The 18,158-nt window shown below is 42.5% G+C and overlaps 1 protein-coding gene across 2 annotated transcripts in view; it reads right to left on the bottom strand.

The window, feature by feature from the left end:
- Positions 1-18,158, bottom strand: part of Specc1 (sperm antigen with calponin homology and coiled-coil domains 1) — a 221,276-nt gene that overhangs the window by 46,569 nt on the left and 156,549 nt on the right. The gene's annotated exons all lie outside the window — the stretch shown is intronic.

Here is an 18,158-nt window from a genome sequence, read left to right on the forward strand (position 1 = left end):
CCAACATCTCCCCACTAAATTTTTTATACAACAGAAGACCCTCCTGTCTTAGGTCATCTCAGAAGAGTAAACCCTTACCTGTCTTTGGGAGGTCCCTTCCCTGTCTTAGGTGGGCCCTCTTCTGTAGAAGTTGCCCGTCTATGGAGGAGTCTTCATTGTTGGTGTAATATTCGCAACCAAACCTGGAGTACGTTCAAGTTACTGGCCAACAAGCTCAGAAGGACTTGCTAAGTGACCATATGCTGCATTCTCATGGGTTGTCTGATCTTACACAGGATTCAGAGATGAATGCCCATGGCAACAGGTGTTAAGATTGCCAGCAGTAGGGTCCCCAGTCACCACTGGACCCAGCCTCCCATTTGAGCTATGGTATTCAACCAACCCTTTGGCTAAAACAGTTACAATCTGGTGAGCTAACTGTAACATTTCAAGGGCTATTCAAGTAATCATTGAGTTGTTTCACCACATAAGAGGCATTAGCAATATTAACAGATGTCACACAAATGGAATGATAAAAGTGTGAACAAGACATTTGTTGTACTAGCCATAAGTCCACCTGCTCCTACAATAGGGTGGTTATCAATTCTTATGTAGGTGCTGGAACTTGAATCTGGGACTTCTGGAAGAATAGCAAGTGCCTCTGAACATATTCTCTATCCATCATTAAAAAAATATTTAGTATTTATTTAGTCTGGCATCATGTTCAAACTTTTCGATACATGAAAAAAAAATTATCCAGCAATTCAATTTCTGTTTTTTGTTTTGCTTTTTTGAAATAAGCTCTCCTGTAGCCCAGGCTAGCCTAGAACTATCTATATAGGGGAGGATGACCTGAACTCTTGATCTGCCTCTGGCTCCCAAGTGGTAGAATTACAGGGATAAGCCTCCATGCTCAGCTACATTGGCGATTGTCTGTCTGTCTGTCTGTCTGTCTGTCTGTCTGTCTCTTCTGGAACTCACCAGATAGAGATCTGCTTGCTTCTGCCTCCCAAGTGCTGGAATTAAACACCACCACACCTGGCATTTGAACTTTATTTTTAACTCCTGTACTTACTTATATGATACCTAGCATAAGGTGTTGATATAGTCTGTATGCTTAGATCACAAAAAGCATACCTTCCTTCTCAAATGGCTATCTTTTCTGTGAGGTAAACATAAAAAAAAAATCCTTTCTTCTTCCTAAAACATATAGTGATACTGCCCCCCACAAGGCTTTCAGCTGACTGGGCTAGTGCTGGTGCTATGCTCTGTCCCTCCAGAAGTAACTGGACTGCTTCTGTGTGTGGTGTATGTGTGCATGTGTGTACATACATGTGTCTATGGAAGCCAAAGGTTGACCTTGGATATCTTCCTCAGTCATGGAGAAAATTTAAAAAATAGATTATTTCATTTATTTATGTGTGTGTATGTATTCAGGCGTGTGTATACCATGATATGGAGGTGGGGGGGGGATCAGCAGAAAATTCTGGGGACTCAGTTTTCTTCTGCCACCTTGGGGGACCCTGAGGCTGTCAACCCTGTGCACAACTGTCTCTACATACTGAACCATCCTGCCTGCCCACTTACCTTATTTCTAAGACAGTGTCTCTCACTTCATTTAGAGCTCACAGATTTAGGTAGGAAAGCTGACTGGTGAGCTCCAGAGACTCTTCTGTCTCTATACCCCCCGCCCCCCGCATTGTCTACCAGCCTGCTTTTCTTTATAAAAGCTTCAGCCTCAGGTATTTTATTACAGAGATAGGGACCTGAGGGGAGATGCATGCTTGTCTGGCCAATGCACAGACCTCTACAAAGCATGCTTGTCTGGCCAGTGCACAGACCTCTACAAAGCATGCTTGTCTGGCCAGTGCACAGATCTCTACGATGCATGCTTGTCTGGCCAATGCACAGACCTCTACGATGCATGCTTATCTGGCCAGTGCACAGACCTCTACAAAGCATGCTTGTCTGACCAGTGCACAGACCTCTACGATGCATGCTTGTCTGGCCAGTGCACAGACCTCTAATTCATCTTCCCTGGAAAGTACTCTTGGTGAGAACAGCTGACTGTAGGCTTTGCTTGCAATTCTGATTTCTGTTTACAACAGAGCCAGCTGAAATAATAAAGAGACTAAAGCCAGACAAATAAATAAACAAACACGTAAGTGAGTAAATAAATAAATGAGGAGAGAGAGATAGACCATTTCTCATTAATGAATCGGCTCCACAGATCTACATACAAAAAAAAAAAAAAAAGAAAAACAACTGACTGACCTGTTGTTGAACTGGATGAGCAGAAATCGGGAAATAGGAAACCAGTAAGAATACTAAAAACAGAATTAAGATAGCAAAAATCATAGAAGCTATATTAATAGCCACAAAAACATGAGTGTGCGAAGCTTCCCTATTTCAGGGATTTTTAGGTTAAGTGTCAACCTAAAATAACTACAGGAAAAACAAATGATCAGAATGGGGTGAAAATAAGAAGCACCAAGATATGACACAAAGAAAACAAATGAGAATATCCACTTGGCGCTGTAAACATCTGTGTCAGAAGCATTAATTGAAATAAAAGACAAAACCACAAGGAAGATACTAGGAATCTTTAAATGTGGTTGAAAGTATTTACAGCAAAAAATCTAGAAATTAAATTTTTTTTAAAAAATTCACACTCAGAGTAAGAGACTTTACGACCTTACTCAGAACCTCAGAGATGCTCAGGGACCGTGGGAGAGTAGGACGAGGGAGCAGGCGCCCTGATACATGTGGGGATAGGTGGGGTACTCCCAGGATCCGGATCTGGGATAGCTCCCAGAAGAAAAGGATATTTAGTACAAAGTCTTCAATTTCAGAAAATACCAAAACTGAACCTTCAAATGAAATTTCCCAATTGCTATCAGAAAAGAGAAAAACAAAACAAAACAAAATACCAAAGAGGTTTTCAGTCTGGAGACGGCTCAGCGGACACTGTCACACCAATGTGAAGACCCGAGTTTGAATTTCCAGAACCTATTTAATGCTATGCACTGCAGCGTGCAACTGCAATCCTACTTTTCCCATGGTGAAACAGGAGGAGGAAACAGGGGACTTCCTGAAAGCCTGTGAGCCAGCTGGCCTGGGGTACACAACCATGAGTACAAGAGGCAGGCTGCGCAGGTATGAATGGCGCAGTGTGCAGTTTATCTGCAAAGCCCCTCTTTATTCTCTGACACAAGGTCTCATAGCTGAGGATGACCTTGACTTGCCTGATTCTCCTGCTTCTGTTTCCTGAGTGCTGACATTACAGGCTGTGCCATCATGCCTGGTTTTTGCAGTACTGGAGATCAAAGCCAGGACTTTGTGTACATTAGGCAAGCCTTCGACCCAGGAGCTGCACCCGCCAGCCCACAAATTAAATTCCTATCATCTTGTTTTGTTACATTGACATAAGGTCTGGGGCAGCCCATGCAGGCCCTGAACTAACTGTGAAGCTGAGGTTGGTCTTGATCTGATACTCACACTGCAGGGCTGAACCACCAGACCCCGTTCATTTCTGTCATCTCAATGTGACCTCTATCCCACTGTGAGACGAGATGGTAGAGGAGTGGTCTTAAAGAGATCAGGTTCATCTCTCCTAGGAAGAGATCAAGACACAACCAAAAGAAAACCCAGTTCTGAGCTTGCTATGTAGCAAGGTAAAGGTGAACGCCACAGAGCCAGTGGGTGGGCACAATGGTGCTGCAGTCTGGGAGCGTCTCTGAGGGTAGTCCAGATGCTTGCTGCCATAGGCTTCTTCAGACCTCACTATAGGGGTGTGTAATGTTGGCAGACATAAAAATAGATGGTCAACCACAAAGATCTCTTACAAATTTTGAAGAAAAAGAGATGACCAGATGTTTTTTTTCTAACCTGCCACGCAACTATACCAGTATCTCACTGAAGTGATATATAAAGGACCACAAACCCAAGATATGCCCACTTCTCCTAGCAAAGAAAAAACTAAAAGCAATGTCACTTTCTTGGTGCACAGATCAAGTGAGTCCCTCCAAATATGCTGGAATACAGTCTCAAAGATGCAGACAGATGTGTGACAGGAATGGCTCTACAGGATAACAACATGAAAACATGTATCAAAACAGAAAGGACAGCATACTCTGCAGAAAGCAAATTTACCCAGGAACTTACTTGACTAAAACTTAGGATTATTACAGACTTAGCACAACCATAACAATGGCGGACAAATGATAAACACCATCATAATAGTGTAAAAAAAAGGTTTTGGGCTTCTTCTTCTTCTTTTTTTTTTTTTTTTGAGACCAGTTTTCACCATGTAGCCCTGGCTGACCTTAAGATCAGCAATTTTCCTGTCTCAGCGTCTTGTGTAATATGATTACAGGCATGCATCTGGATATCTTGGCTTTTTAAAAACTGAGGTAAAATTCTTATAATATCAAATATATCATTTAAAATTAGTTTCAAGGGCCTGGAAAGGTGGCTCAGTGGCAAGAGCACTTGCTGCTCTTCCAGAGGACCCGGGTTCAATGCCCAACATCTGTAACTCCAGTTCCAGGGGATCCAATGTCTTCTTCTGGCCTCAGTGGGCACCAGGTATGCATGGATTGCATAGACATACAAGGAGGTAAGACATCATACACATAAAATAAAAATAAATGTAAAAAAATAGAACAATCACCAAGTCATTTTCATGGTAATTTAGTATCTATCACTACTATCTAATTACAGAACAGGTTTTTTTTTTTTCCCCAATAGGATTCTTTGTACCTCTTAAACATTCCTTCCTGCCTTCTCACCCTCACCCCCAAATTCCTGGTAACCACTAATGCTATTCTGTGATTTTCCTATTCTAGACCTCTCATGTAAACACAATCATATAACATGTGGTTTTTCTGACTCGCCTTGAATTCCCCTGGCATAATGTCTTCAAGGCAGATTCATGCTGTGGCCTGTGTCGCTGCTCCACTCCCCAATATATCTAAACATGGTGATCACCAGGAGGACTCACTCACAATTACTTCTAGTTATAGGGTAATGCTTTTTTTAAAAAAATTTTTTATGTTTTGAGACAAGAGCCTCACTGCCTAGTCCCTACTGGCCTGAAACTCTCAATCCTCCTTCCTTGGCCTCTCAAGGGCTGGGATCATAGGCATGTACCACTTCTACACCTTGCTCCTACTCACAGATATACGGCATAAAAGGCTATAAAGCAGAATGAGCAGAGGGGGGAGAATGGCCGATGGGCTGAAGTCCAGAGGAAGGCAGGCTTCACCCAGAGGACAGCAATGCGCTGTGAATATTGCCAGCGAGGGAACCTCATGAGTGATGCCATGCCTAGGGTTTTTCTAGGGCCTGGTCTCACAGGACCCTTTGCCTAGCACGGGCTACGCTGCAGGTACTCAGAAGGAAAGGAGGTGTTCAACATGAGCCAGTATTTGCAAGAACACTGCAGGCACAGCAAGCTATGCCCATCCATCAGTGCTAGCCCACGGCCAGTCTTATAAGGAGTTGCTAAGGAGAGCTGTCCTGGGTCTGCTACGGCCACTCATTTCTACAGCGGCGGAACTATGGCTGCCAACAGACCCCAGGTTTCATGTCATATCTTAGAATAACTTCTAGTTTTCTCCAGCGTTGCCAGGGAAGGTACTGATGGGCAAAGAATGTCACGGCTGCTTCTCTGGGGTCTACCGAGAGGAGAGGATATGGTCTTCCCACTTGATGTGCAAGCTACAGGACAGAGCTTTTGTTTCAGTTTGGCTCTGATTGCGGTTCTTATGGCTGGAAGTCTCACCTCTGTGCCATACACACACTAGTGGGAAAGTGAGAGGGGGCTCCAAGGCAAACCAGCTGGAGGGATGGACACTGGGTGAAAGTGAGTGTGTGTCACAAGCTGGGAAAATTAATTTTTTTACCTTTATTTTCCAACAAATTCTACTGCTGTTTCAGTTTTTAAGATTAAAGCCTAGGCCATTTTACACGTCTTTACAACCCACTGTGGATACAGCAATCTGGCAAAGACCTTGATAATAGTCATTTTTCATTGGGAATCTCTTTTTTTAAAAAAGCTTTATTTTTATTTATATTTATGTGTGTGAGGAGGTGTGTGTGTGTGTGTGTGTGTGTGTGTGTTGTGGGTCTCCAAAGAGGCAAGAAGGGAGTGTTGGATACTTAGAGCTAGATTATAGGGAGTTGTGAGCTGCTGGAAGCGGGTGCTGGAAACCAAATTTGGGTCCTTTGGAAGAGCAGCAGGGGTTCTTATACAATGAGCCGTCTCTGCAGCCCTCATGGGAATCTATATTTATAATGAAGTCAAGAAAAAGAGTCTCTCAGAAGACAATAAATAAATCAGAACATTTTACATTCTTTGAATTGTAGCCCTCTAGAGACCTGTCTCAAAAAAGAACATATACACAGAACTCAAAATGGCCTGATATTTCCTAGGCTGATTGCTTTTGGATTAGCACGTTGCCCTGCTTGTCTGTGGGAACTAAGGCATGGAATAACAAGAGTTGCCTGCAATGTGGGTGTTCTGTCCAGATTCAAAACCAGATGTCTACAGACTGACTTTTTTTTCCCTCCAAAGGAGAAAATGAAGGTCTTAGTTAACAAGTCCAAACATAACTCAAACCTGTCTTTCTCTCAATGATTGTGCAGGCATCTTCTGCTTCTTGAATTTCAAATAATACAAAACGAGAAACAGAATGGATTCAGATAAAATTTTAAGCAAATCCAAGACACTTAAAGCCTTGTTCCTTGTTGTCTGAAATGCAAGACCCAAACGGGATTTGAACAACAGATCTTTCATGGTTTTATCTAAGCCAAGGGTCAGCACACCTCTGGAGAGGCCCAGGTTGGAAACAACTCTAGTTGAACAGGGTGTTAACTGAAAGCTCTCTGTTGTGCTACAGTGACTCCAACATGTGCTTCAGAGGATGGACCTGAGCGCTTCCCTTACAAAAACACGTGACTGGCTAGAGTTGGCCTGTTTAATCTGAGACAAGATAGGTTCAGCAGTGTCGGCCTGATGTTACTATGGTTTAAGACGGTAAAAACATTGATGATAAAAAGTCCATATTCACTGTCTTTCTAAAAGCAAGGACTATGAGAACATGAGCAAACTGAGTTACCCACAGTATGTATAAATTAGAGGAAAGGCATTGAAGTCTTTTTATGAAACATGCTTTATCAATCCTTTCATGTCTATATATTATTTGTTTATTTGAGACAGAATTTCACTTTGTAGCTTTGGCTGGCTTGGAACTCACTATGTGGACCAAGCTGGTATCAAATTCACCCTCTGCTTTCCAAGTGCTGGGATTAAAGGTGTGGGGTACCATGCCCAGTTTATACAAAGACACAGTTTAAAGGAAGTTATTAGCTTGCTAACTGCCTCACAGTTTTGAAGGAGGAGATCAGAGACATGAAGGGACCCATTCAACAGAATTCTAAAGTGAATCTGAGTGCTGTAGTTACAGAAAAATTCGCTTCCAATTATTTTCCATTCTTAGTTTTTTTTTCTTTCTAGAAAATACCTGGTTTAATTATTGACTGTAATGAACTTTTATAGCCTTTTCCTCAGACTTCCCATCCCCAAATTACATGCCATAATATAACATTCAACGCAAAGAATATATTCACATTATGAATCATAAGAAGATGAATATTTGTGAAACCCATGTCCTAAATAAAATCTAGATTACAAATCCCTGACCTGCTTTACTTTATTGCTTTTTTTCATAAACCTAAAAAGCTATGCACAGCTAAAGAAATAACAGGATGAAGAGGAAGCCCACAGGATAGGAGAAAACCTTCGCTAGCTGTATATCTGACAGAGGTTACATATCCAGGATATACAAAGAACTCACCAACAACCTCCCCCCGCCACAGAAAAACTACCCTGAACCAAAAAAAGGGGTGGAAAGAATGTAAGAGCAAAGGATCAGGAACTTTGCTGTGAGATTGTGTCTCTCAGTAACATCAGAAAAAGTCTTACCAACGTGACCGCCCACATGTGAGCTGAACAAGGATATGGTAAAGGTGAAAGCCCACAAGGCCTCAACTCTCTCTACACAATGAACTATAAAGCAACTGAGTAAAGTCAGGAGCAGGAGAGGTGGCTCTCCCCAGAAGAACACACCAATTAGTTGTCTGGTGCTAAATGGTCAGCCCTGGGAACACACATGCAAGTAATTATAGGGACTCAAAAGGTTCTATTTAGCAATATATATGTATGTATATGCAATTAAATTACACTCTCAAAAATAAACAATAAGTAAACAAAAAAGAAAACCACCCTAAAGACAAAGAGTCATATTTCTATTTGTTTCTTTTCTTTCTTTCTTCTTTCCTTCTTTTCTTCCTTTTTTTTTTTTTTTTTTGAGACAGGGTTTCTCTGTGTAGTCCTGGAACTTGCTCTGTAGACCAGGCAGGCTTCAAACTCACAGAGATCCACCTGCCTCTGCCTTCTGAGTGCTGGGAACTAAAGGCATGCACCATTACTCTCCAGCTTCATGGGCATCTCTGATAGCTGTAGTTTTAAAATATAGATTACTACAGTCCCTATCTTGTTCTTACCTTCTCTCACCCACTATCTCCCAGTCCCTGTTTTGAGCTCTTCTAACTGCATTTATTTATTCCTAAGACACACGGTGTATTAAAATAGTCCACATACCATGAAGTTTACTGTAAGCATCACTATTCAGTACTTTTTAGTACATTCACGAGGGTGGGCATCAGCCCCACTACTTCCTGAACTTGACTTCATATCCAAAGCCACCCAGCCCCCTTAGCAGTCATCGACTAGCCCCTCCCTCTTCCCTGTGAAAGCACTAACTTACCTTCTATTCCTATGGATTTTTCTGATCCAGAAATTCAATATAAATGGAGTCACATAGTATGTGTCATTTGTGTCAGACTCTTCACTCAAAAAAGACATTTTAGGGGCAGGGTTTAGCTTGGAGAGAAAGCCCAGAGTTCGGTCCTCAGTGGTGTAGCTCATGCTTAGTATCCTCACCACAATACAAAACAAACCCCACAAGGACGCCATTTAAAATAACTGTTTTCTAGTAAAAATGCTCTGTGTCCATTTAGAAAACTTTTTAAAGCATGAATGAATTTCAAATGCCCAGAGATAACCCTAATTATTTACATATATTTCTTTTATAAATTGAAGTGCTATGACCTTGTCTTAGGTTGGGTGTGGCTGTAAACACCTGTAATCTAGCATTTGGGAGGCTGAGTCAAGAGGATCACAAGTTTGAGGCCAATCTAGGCTGTGCCATAAAATTTTATTTTAAAAAGAAGTAATTTCCTTTGGTTGCTGCCTCTGGGTCTTCCATGTCCTTGTGCATCTGCATGCTGGGGGACCCCATCCATATCTCCCAGAACTGGGAGGACGTTGGTGTGGAGGACATTTACTGCCATGACTTCCAGCGTGCTGTGGAAACTTCAGGTGTGGTCTTCTGGCCAAGCGTCTGTGGGTTCCTGCTATTGGTGTATTCACTGAGGTCCTGGGAGTTGCGGTGTCCTGTAAGTTTGGTGTGGCTGAACCAAGAAAGAAGGCATGTACAGATTTCTTCAGAAAATGAGTCCATGAAAGATTTGAAGATACAAGGAAGGCTGGTATCTTTCAGACTGCAAAGTGATTTGAGAATGTAGAGAATTCTTTGGATTGGGCTCCACAGAAGTTAATCACTAATCTGTGTTCCTAAGGAGTAGTTTCTCTCAATAAATAAACAAGTAAGAATCATATGGGCAAGAAGAAGGAGGAGGAGAGGGGAAAAGAATTAAACTATATTGAATCTTTTTTTCCTCATCTGTTTTTGCAGTGCGAGGGATGAACCCCCAGCCTTGCACATACAGCGTAAATGTTCTACCACTGAGCTACACCCTAGCCCTCTCTTCAAAGCATGATGTTTAAGGGTTTTGAAATATTCTATCACACTCATATACCATAATTGATCTGATTCTGCAATGTAAGCAATTTTGATTCTTTTCCAATTTTTAAAAAAAAATACAAATAAATCTTTATAGGCATCGATGACTATTTTTTGACATAAATACCTAGGAATGAATTAAAGGGCATAATCATGTTTACAATACCTGTACACATTTCTAGCCTTTCTTTCCCAAGACTGGTATTCAGTCTGTTTGGAGTAGGATTCTCATTCTGAGCACTTCATCATCATCAAAAAAAAAAAAAAAACAAAAAACAAAAAACAAAAAACCAACCAACCAACCAACCAAACACTTCCCAAATGGTAAGCAAAGAAATGGTAGCCCATGCTTCCAGTTGTACTGCTTTGATGCCTGATGTTCAGTTTTAAACATTTAGTTTAAAACACAGTGCCGGAACACAGTCCAAGAATGAAGTTATGTGAAGAGAATTCAGAGTGCTTGTAAGAAAACTCCAAGACAAGAGTCTTGTGACCTCAGTTTCTTCAAAACACGGAATTGTTCCTGGAATGTGCTTTCCTGCCCTCCCAAGTGTAACAGATAGGAGTTCACTTTAGCTCATTCATTACAACTGGATATTGTAATTTGTTTATATACCTATATTGGAAAAACATGTTTTTGCCACATGGGGATTGTCCTTGTGACTGTACACTTTATTCAGGTGACTCTTCTTAATACTCAGAGTATAAATTGTCTGATGCTCTTAATAAGTTGACTATTGCATGAGGCTTTAGTCTGCCTCATTTTTAGGCTGGCTCTCCCAGGTTTACGCTGCCAACTAGAGCAGTAAACAACACAATGTTGGTATTTTTGAGTACTTGTAACTATTTTATTTATATTTTTCAAGTCAGGGTTTCTTTGTATAGCCTTGGCTGTCCTGAAGACCAAGCTGGCCTTGAACTCACAGAGATCCACCTGCCTCTGCCTCCCAAGTGCTAGGATTAAAAGTCTGTGACTTATTTTATTAGCTTGTTTTGAGTGTGGAGGTTAGACCCTCACAAATTAATGTAAAAAACTTTCCAACTGAGCTAACCTCCATCTCCTGCTAGATTGTTTGTTTGAGACGGATCTCTTTGCATAGCTCTGGCTATTTTAGAATTCTCTATGTAGACCAGGCTGGCCCCTAACTCACACAGACCCACTTGACTCTGCCTCCCTGGTACTGGGATTAAAGTGGAGCACTACCACACCCAGACTGCTAGAGATTTAAAAGAATCCATTTACATGCAGCTCACTCTACTGCTCTCAGGGATCTGGAGGCACAGGTAATCATCAGGGCTTGTGCTACAGAACAGACACTAAAACCTCCGGGGAGGCAGGAGTCACACTTCCCTTCCCTTGGAGACAAGTGGGGAATGCAGAGGAAGGCAAACTATGCTGTGCACATCCTCACTGTCCAACAACTATGCTATGCACATCTTCACTGTGCACACATTATGCTGTGCACACCTTCACTGTACACACACTATGCTCTGCACATCTTCATTGTCTACACAACTATGCTGTGCACATCTTCACTGTACACACAACTATGTTGTGCACATCTTCACTGTACACACACTATGCTGTGTACATCTTCACAGTACACACAACTATGTCGTGCACATCTTCACTGTACACACAACTATGTGCACACCTTCACTGTATACACACTATGCTGTGCACATCTTCACTGTACACACACTATGCTGTGCACACCTTCATTGTCCTCACAACTGTGTGCACACCTTTAGTCACCACTTTCCAGTTGGGACACAGCAGAGGCCAAGTACCATCTCTCCTGAGTGGCTGTCTACTCAGATGCCTTACCAGCACGTCTAGCAGAAACAGTCTCTCAATAGTACCTTGACTGCCTTTCCCCTGCCTGCCCATTATCACCCCAAACATGATCCTCTGCTCTGCCCTGCCTCTGCTCAGGACCCTTTCCATACCTGTCTGCACAGATTGACTGACTGATCAGACTGCAGTGATATGGGATGGTTTGAAGGTTGCAGGTCCAGAGCCTAAGCTTTACTTCCTCTTGGGCTAGCTTTAGCCCTCTAAATAGTCATTCCTTGCCCATCTCTGTGTCATAACATTCTCTGATTGACAGACAAAAATCTTTTGGAAATTACTGATGTCCACCAACCCCATGGCTAAGAATGGAGGCCGGTAGGAGAGATTCCCCCATTCCAACCACCTCTCTGATGTTTCCACCAACGTATTCTCAAAATACCTTGGTTTAGAACTCTCTCTGTTTTGTTACTATAAAACTCTGTTGTGGGATAATCTTTCTGTACACAGTGAAGATCTGTCTCTGCCAAGGCACCTTCTGATTGGTTTAATAAAGAACCGAACAGCCAATAGCTAGGCAGAAGATAGGTGGGACTTCTAGGGAGAGAGGAACTCAGTGGAAGAATCAGAGAGGCAGAGATTTGCCAGTGATACTTGGAGGAATTTTGACATACTGTATGGAAGAGAGGTAATGAGCCAGGCGGCAAAATGAAGATTAATATAAATGGGTTAACTTAAGTTATAAGAGCTAGTTAGGTCAAGCTTTTATAATTAATAACAAGTCTCTGTGTCATTATCTGAGAGCGTCAACAGTCCAAAGAAAGTCTGAATATAAAACTCTTCCACCCTGGAACACGAACCCTGGGGTAACCTAGCTCTGTGTTTCCTGGGACATGCTCACTCAAATTTGACTACTTTTTTGTGGGATTTTTGTTTGTTTTTCCATCAATAGTACGGCTAATTATTTTGGTGATCTTCTAAATGTAGCCTAAAACTAGTTTCTTTACTTCATGTTTAATACTCACTTAACTGTCTCCCAGATCAGGTGTGGAAGTATCCCTTTGATACTCTACCTCCCCCAGAACTGCCATGAATCGAAACTATCAGAAACACTACTGACGCTGCTGGCCTTGGGCTGACACAACACTCATCTGTGCTGACAGCAGCACTCAGATCCCCTCCTACAGACGTGCACTAGGGACTGCACAGCGAACACACGGCAGACTTAACATCCAGGACACAGCATCCAGTTCTTAACTCCTACAGACGTGCACTAGGGACTGCACAGCGAACACACGGCAGACTTAACATCCAGGACACAGCATCCAGTTCTTAACTCCTACAGATGTGCACTAGGGACTGCACAGCGAACACACGGCAGACTTAACATCCAGGACACAGCATCCAGTTCTTAACTCCTACAGACGTGCACTAGGGACTGCACAGCGAACACACGGCAGACTTAACATCTAGGACACAGCATCCAGTTCTTAACTCCTACAGACGTGCACTAGGGACTGCACAGTGAACACACGGTAGACATAACATCTAGGACACAGCATCCAGTTCTTAACTCCTACAGACGTGCACTAGAGACTGCACAGTGAACACACGGCAGACTTAACATCTAGGACACAGCATCCAGTTCTTAACTCCTACAGACGTGCACTAGGGACTGCACAGCGAACACACGGCAGACATAACATCTAGGACACAGCATCCAGTTCTTAACTGCTGCTCCTCTCACGGCCTTTCGGTCTCACTCCTCTCTGATCCCAGTACCTATGAAACAAACTGGAGACTTGGACTGGGCCTTGGTGAAATAGGAAGCTAAAATGTGAATCACACTGACTGGTGAAAGGCTCTGAGGGGAGATAATCTTGGTGATGGAGTTTTCTCACCTTGCTTAAGGCATTTTAAATTATCCCACTAAAGATATGAAAGAAGGGCTGTGAGTGTCGCTCACTCTGCAAATCGCCATGGTTATGATTTTAGGAGGTGGGCCTTTGGAAGACAGTATGTCCCCTGACGAGATCAGTGTCTTTACAGGAAGGGCCTGAGATCTGTCTTACTGCTTCCAACATGCAATGGCACTGCCAATGATGCCACCTATGAAACAGAACAGGCTTTCTTTATCATAGATCTGCCTTGATCTTTGATTTCCTAACCCTTAACTTCCTATTGTCTGTAAACTATCTTATCTGTGGTATTTTGTTGCAGCAACCTGAAAGAGCTAAGACTGATATTCAGGCAATTCTGATATGTGGGAAGCATGGAGAACCCTAGTTTAAAGGGTGCTCTTGACAACTATGTACCTCAAGATTCCAAGAGCCTGCAAGCTGAAAAAGTAGGCTATACAAGAATGACAGGAATAGCTAGATGAAAAGACTGTCCTCTGTCCATCATTTAGCGGAAGCAAACATCTGAATCTACAGAAGGGTCTGTGAGGTTTTGTGTGTGGCCTGACTTCAGACGGAGCAGCTTAAACAGCACTCGCTTAGCAGCTTTCTCTGTTTCTGTTTCCACATGATGGGGGCAGGGCTCTGACCTAGAGGCTCAGGAAAGAATCAGCTTCCAAATTCAATTAGCCTTAGCAGACTTCACACTTGGTAACTTTGCCCTGACCTAGACTGAATCACCAATGTCTACCAGAGTCCAGGACATGGCAGAGCCCTAGGAACATAGCCAAGGTGCCCGGTGAGACAACTATGCCTTGTGCTGCTTAGGAGGTAATAGAGGACTTTACAGAAATTTGGGGTAAATTCTATGCAATCCAGGTCAAGGTCCCTTGGGGAAGGAAGGCAGAAGAAAAGCAAACTAACTCCTCAGCCCAGCTGGCTGCAGTACCTGTAACCATCAACCTCACAGATATAAAGCACCCCACGATGCATGTTGTGGGTACCAAGAGGACCTCAGTATTCTAATGCTCAATGCTACTTATTCGCTGTCAGGCAGGGACCCTGAGCCAGAGAAGTGGTGTTTCAAGGCCTCCCTTCCACACTGTCCATTTCAAAGCAACCCCTGGCTAGGTAGAAAGACAGGTAGAAAGTTATTTGAAGTAAAAACCCATATGGCTACGGGTCTTCAAAAAGATTATGAACCATCTGAACTTTCAACAATTGGTTCTGGCCTCTTAATTCTCAGAGTAAGCACAGAACAGTTTAGGGAACAATGTGTGCAAACTGGTCTAGCTGGAGAATAGTTTGTCAAAGGTGTAAGCGAGACACATGTGTGATTTATACTTCTTTCTAAACTTATAGACATTTAACCATGAGTGAAAAATATTCTTCACACACAATACATTGTGGGTTTCACCAAACATAAAAGTATTTTGAAAACTTAATACAAGATATTCACAAAACAACACAAAGTTTAGTATAACAAGAAATTTTTTTTTCAACTTACTGGAAATAGTCTGTCAATCTCCTTCCCTCCATCTAATTATAACATCATGCCACAAAGGGCCAATTTATTCTGAAAATTGTAATTGCCTTTTACCTCCTCTTGGCTCTGTCCTGGATCCACTTCTCTAGTAGAGAAATGACAGCACCCAGTCAGAGATGACCGCACTGGGCTCAGCCACAGTTGAGACTGATTACTCCTTTTGATTGTTTTCTTCCATTTTCCATTACCATATTGTCTTGATGCTAGCACACACCTTTCTGCCCGGTGCCACACACAAACAAATATTCGGCAGTCTCTTGCTCCTTTTGCCTTTCCATTTCCTCAGCAGCATGGCTGACAAACGCAGAGATTGCTGTTACTCAAGTGGCTTCCATTTGTGGGACAGTTCATCCCTTAGAATGGGGTTTACATGGGATAAACAGAAATGCTTAAGGAAGAAAAATGAACTAGAAGTAAGTATGTCCTGGGAGCCTTTATGACCATATTTTAAGTCTTGTGAAATAAAAGGAGAACTTAAAAATGCCAAGATAAAGATATTACTATTCTTGGGTAGACTCTGATTTTAAACTATTGTATGGTTAATAGAACAGAGAGACTCTCAGCCCTGCTTCTCAGCTCACTGAGCTGAGTCTCAGTCAAGCCATGGTTTCTTCTAGCTTCTTTCTCAGTCCTAGCTACTTTCAAAATCTTGACCTTAGGAAGGTGAGCTATAACGTCAGAATCTTCCAAAGTTTTAGCAAAAAGGAGGAACGAAGCCAAGGAAAGAAATTAAAAAGGAGTATCCACTTAGAGTTAACGCTAGAAAAATAAAGCTTCACTGTGAATTCCAGGCTGACCTAGAACTCAGAGATCAGCATACCTCTACCTCCAGAGTGTTGAGATTAAGTGCGTGTGCTACCACACCTGGCTCGCAGAAACATGATTCCTAGGTAGAATAGCAAAAGCACTTAGCCACTAGAGGAAAAAGATGGCCCTAATCAGGTATAGTAGAAATTAAGAGCTCTGAGCTGGCAAGAGATGGTGTGGCAGGTAAAAGCAGTTGCTTGTATTCCTAAAGCTCACATAAAAGTGGAGAAAACCGGCTCTACAAAGTTGTCCTCTGATCTTCACGTGCACTGTGGTGGCAGGTATGCACCCACACACCTGCACACAAACATGTATAAATTGAAAAAAATAAATACAAAATATTTTATTAAGATTTCTGCTTCTCAAGAGTGGAATTTCAAGTCACATTCAAGAATCTGTGTATGCGGGGCAGGGGTGGTGACACCTTTAATCCAGCACTCGGGAGGCAGAGGCAGGCGGATCTCTGTGAGTTTCAGGACAGCCAGGGCTACACAGAGAAATCCTGTCTCAAAAACAAACAAAAAAGTGGGGGAGGGGTGGAGAGAAAAAAGAATCTGTGATAGATCTATTTAACAAAGAACACAGACTTTTAAAATTAGAATTTATGTTTTATTTTACCTATATATGACTGCTTAGCCTGCACGTTTGTATGTGCATCAGCAGGTGCCAGAGCCCTGGAAAAGAAGACTGTGAGCTACCATGCGGGTGCTGGGAACTGAACTCACATGCTCTAGAAGAGCAACGAGTACTCTTAACTACGGAGCCATCTCTCCAGTCCATACAAAAAAGTTTTAAATGCAATAAAGGAAAAACAGAGAAAATTATTTTAAGGATGGGCAGGAGCTTGGAAAGCAGCTCAGGGGCAGAATGTGTGCTTTGTAGGAAGCTCCTGACGGCCAAAATAAATGCGAAGTAAATACATAAGGATGAAAGGCCTAACTAGGTATATCTCTACAGAGAGGCTGTCCAAATGACCAGCTCACACATGCACAATCTCATCAGCCAACAGGAAAACAAATACCAAAACCATAACAAGATACCACTACACCTCTACCCAAACACCGTGAGTGAAGAACACAGCACGCTGATGAGAATACACAGGAACAGATCTCCCATAAACTGCTGGTGGGGTGGACAATGCAGTTACAGAGAAATTTGCTTGGCATCATCTACGATATTTGAATATGTTCATGCAGCTTTAAGGCTCAGGCACGCCATTCCTAAGAGCACATCCAGCAGAGATAAGAATATCAATAGAGTAGACAAGTTAAAAAATAAAAAAAAAATCATATAACATGTTACTAAATAGTGAGGAAAATAAAATATAGCAATAAAGGGCAAATCTTACTAACTTTTTTGGGGGGGGCGGGGGGGTTCAAGACAGGATTTCTCTGTAGCTTTGGAGCCTGTCCTGGAATTAGTTCTTCTAAGACCTGGTTGGCCTCGAACTCACAGAGATCCGCCTGCCTCTGCCTCCCAAGTGCTGGGATTAAAGGCATGCGCCACCACCGCCCGGCCAAATCTTTTTAACTTAAGACTGTGTGAAAAGATGCAAATATTATACAGCTTTCTGTTCCTTTTATCTAAGAGCTGAGAAAGGTATCACTACTCAAGCACTCACACTGTTCCAGAAACCGCAAGGAGAGAAATGAGGCAGACAGGAACCTCGGGGAGCAGCAAGGGACTCTGGCTGGAAAGTCCTGACAGGTTTGAGGGAACTGGAGATGCTACTTCAGGATGGGGTTTCTAACTGGGTTCTCATTTCGTAATGATTAATGAGACTCTAATTCATGCACTTTTACCTTTGTGTGAATTTATTTCATAATAAAAAGTTTAAACCCATATCAGGTATCACTTCCTTGTCTGCTCTTCTCAGAAAGTAAACACCACCCTAGACAAACTAAACTAAACTAAATGAAAACTCACAAAGCTACAAAAAAAAAAAAAAAGATAAGAAAACTTGGGAAGCCTTTATGCATAGGAGAAAGAGCTGCCTCTTTGGGAAGATGCTTTATCAACAGTTATGGCCAGGGCAGAGAGAGCAAAACACCTCCCCCTCTTCCCCTCGCAGTAGATGTGAGTACTCGCAGTCTGTGGGGTGGACTACAGAATGGCCTTCTGTCCCCCACCCCTTCTCCTCACAGGGAGGCCTTAGCATAGTACAGTACACAAATACCATACCCTCCCCGGAAGTCACGGCTGAGAGA

Source organism: Arvicola amphibius, chromosome 4 (assembly GCF_903992535.2).
Source record: "Arvicola amphibius chromosome 4, mArvAmp1.2, whole genome shotgun sequence".
In the NCBI taxonomy this organism is placed as follows: domain Eukaryota; kingdom Metazoa; phylum Chordata; class Mammalia; order Rodentia; family Cricetidae; genus Arvicola; species Arvicola amphibius.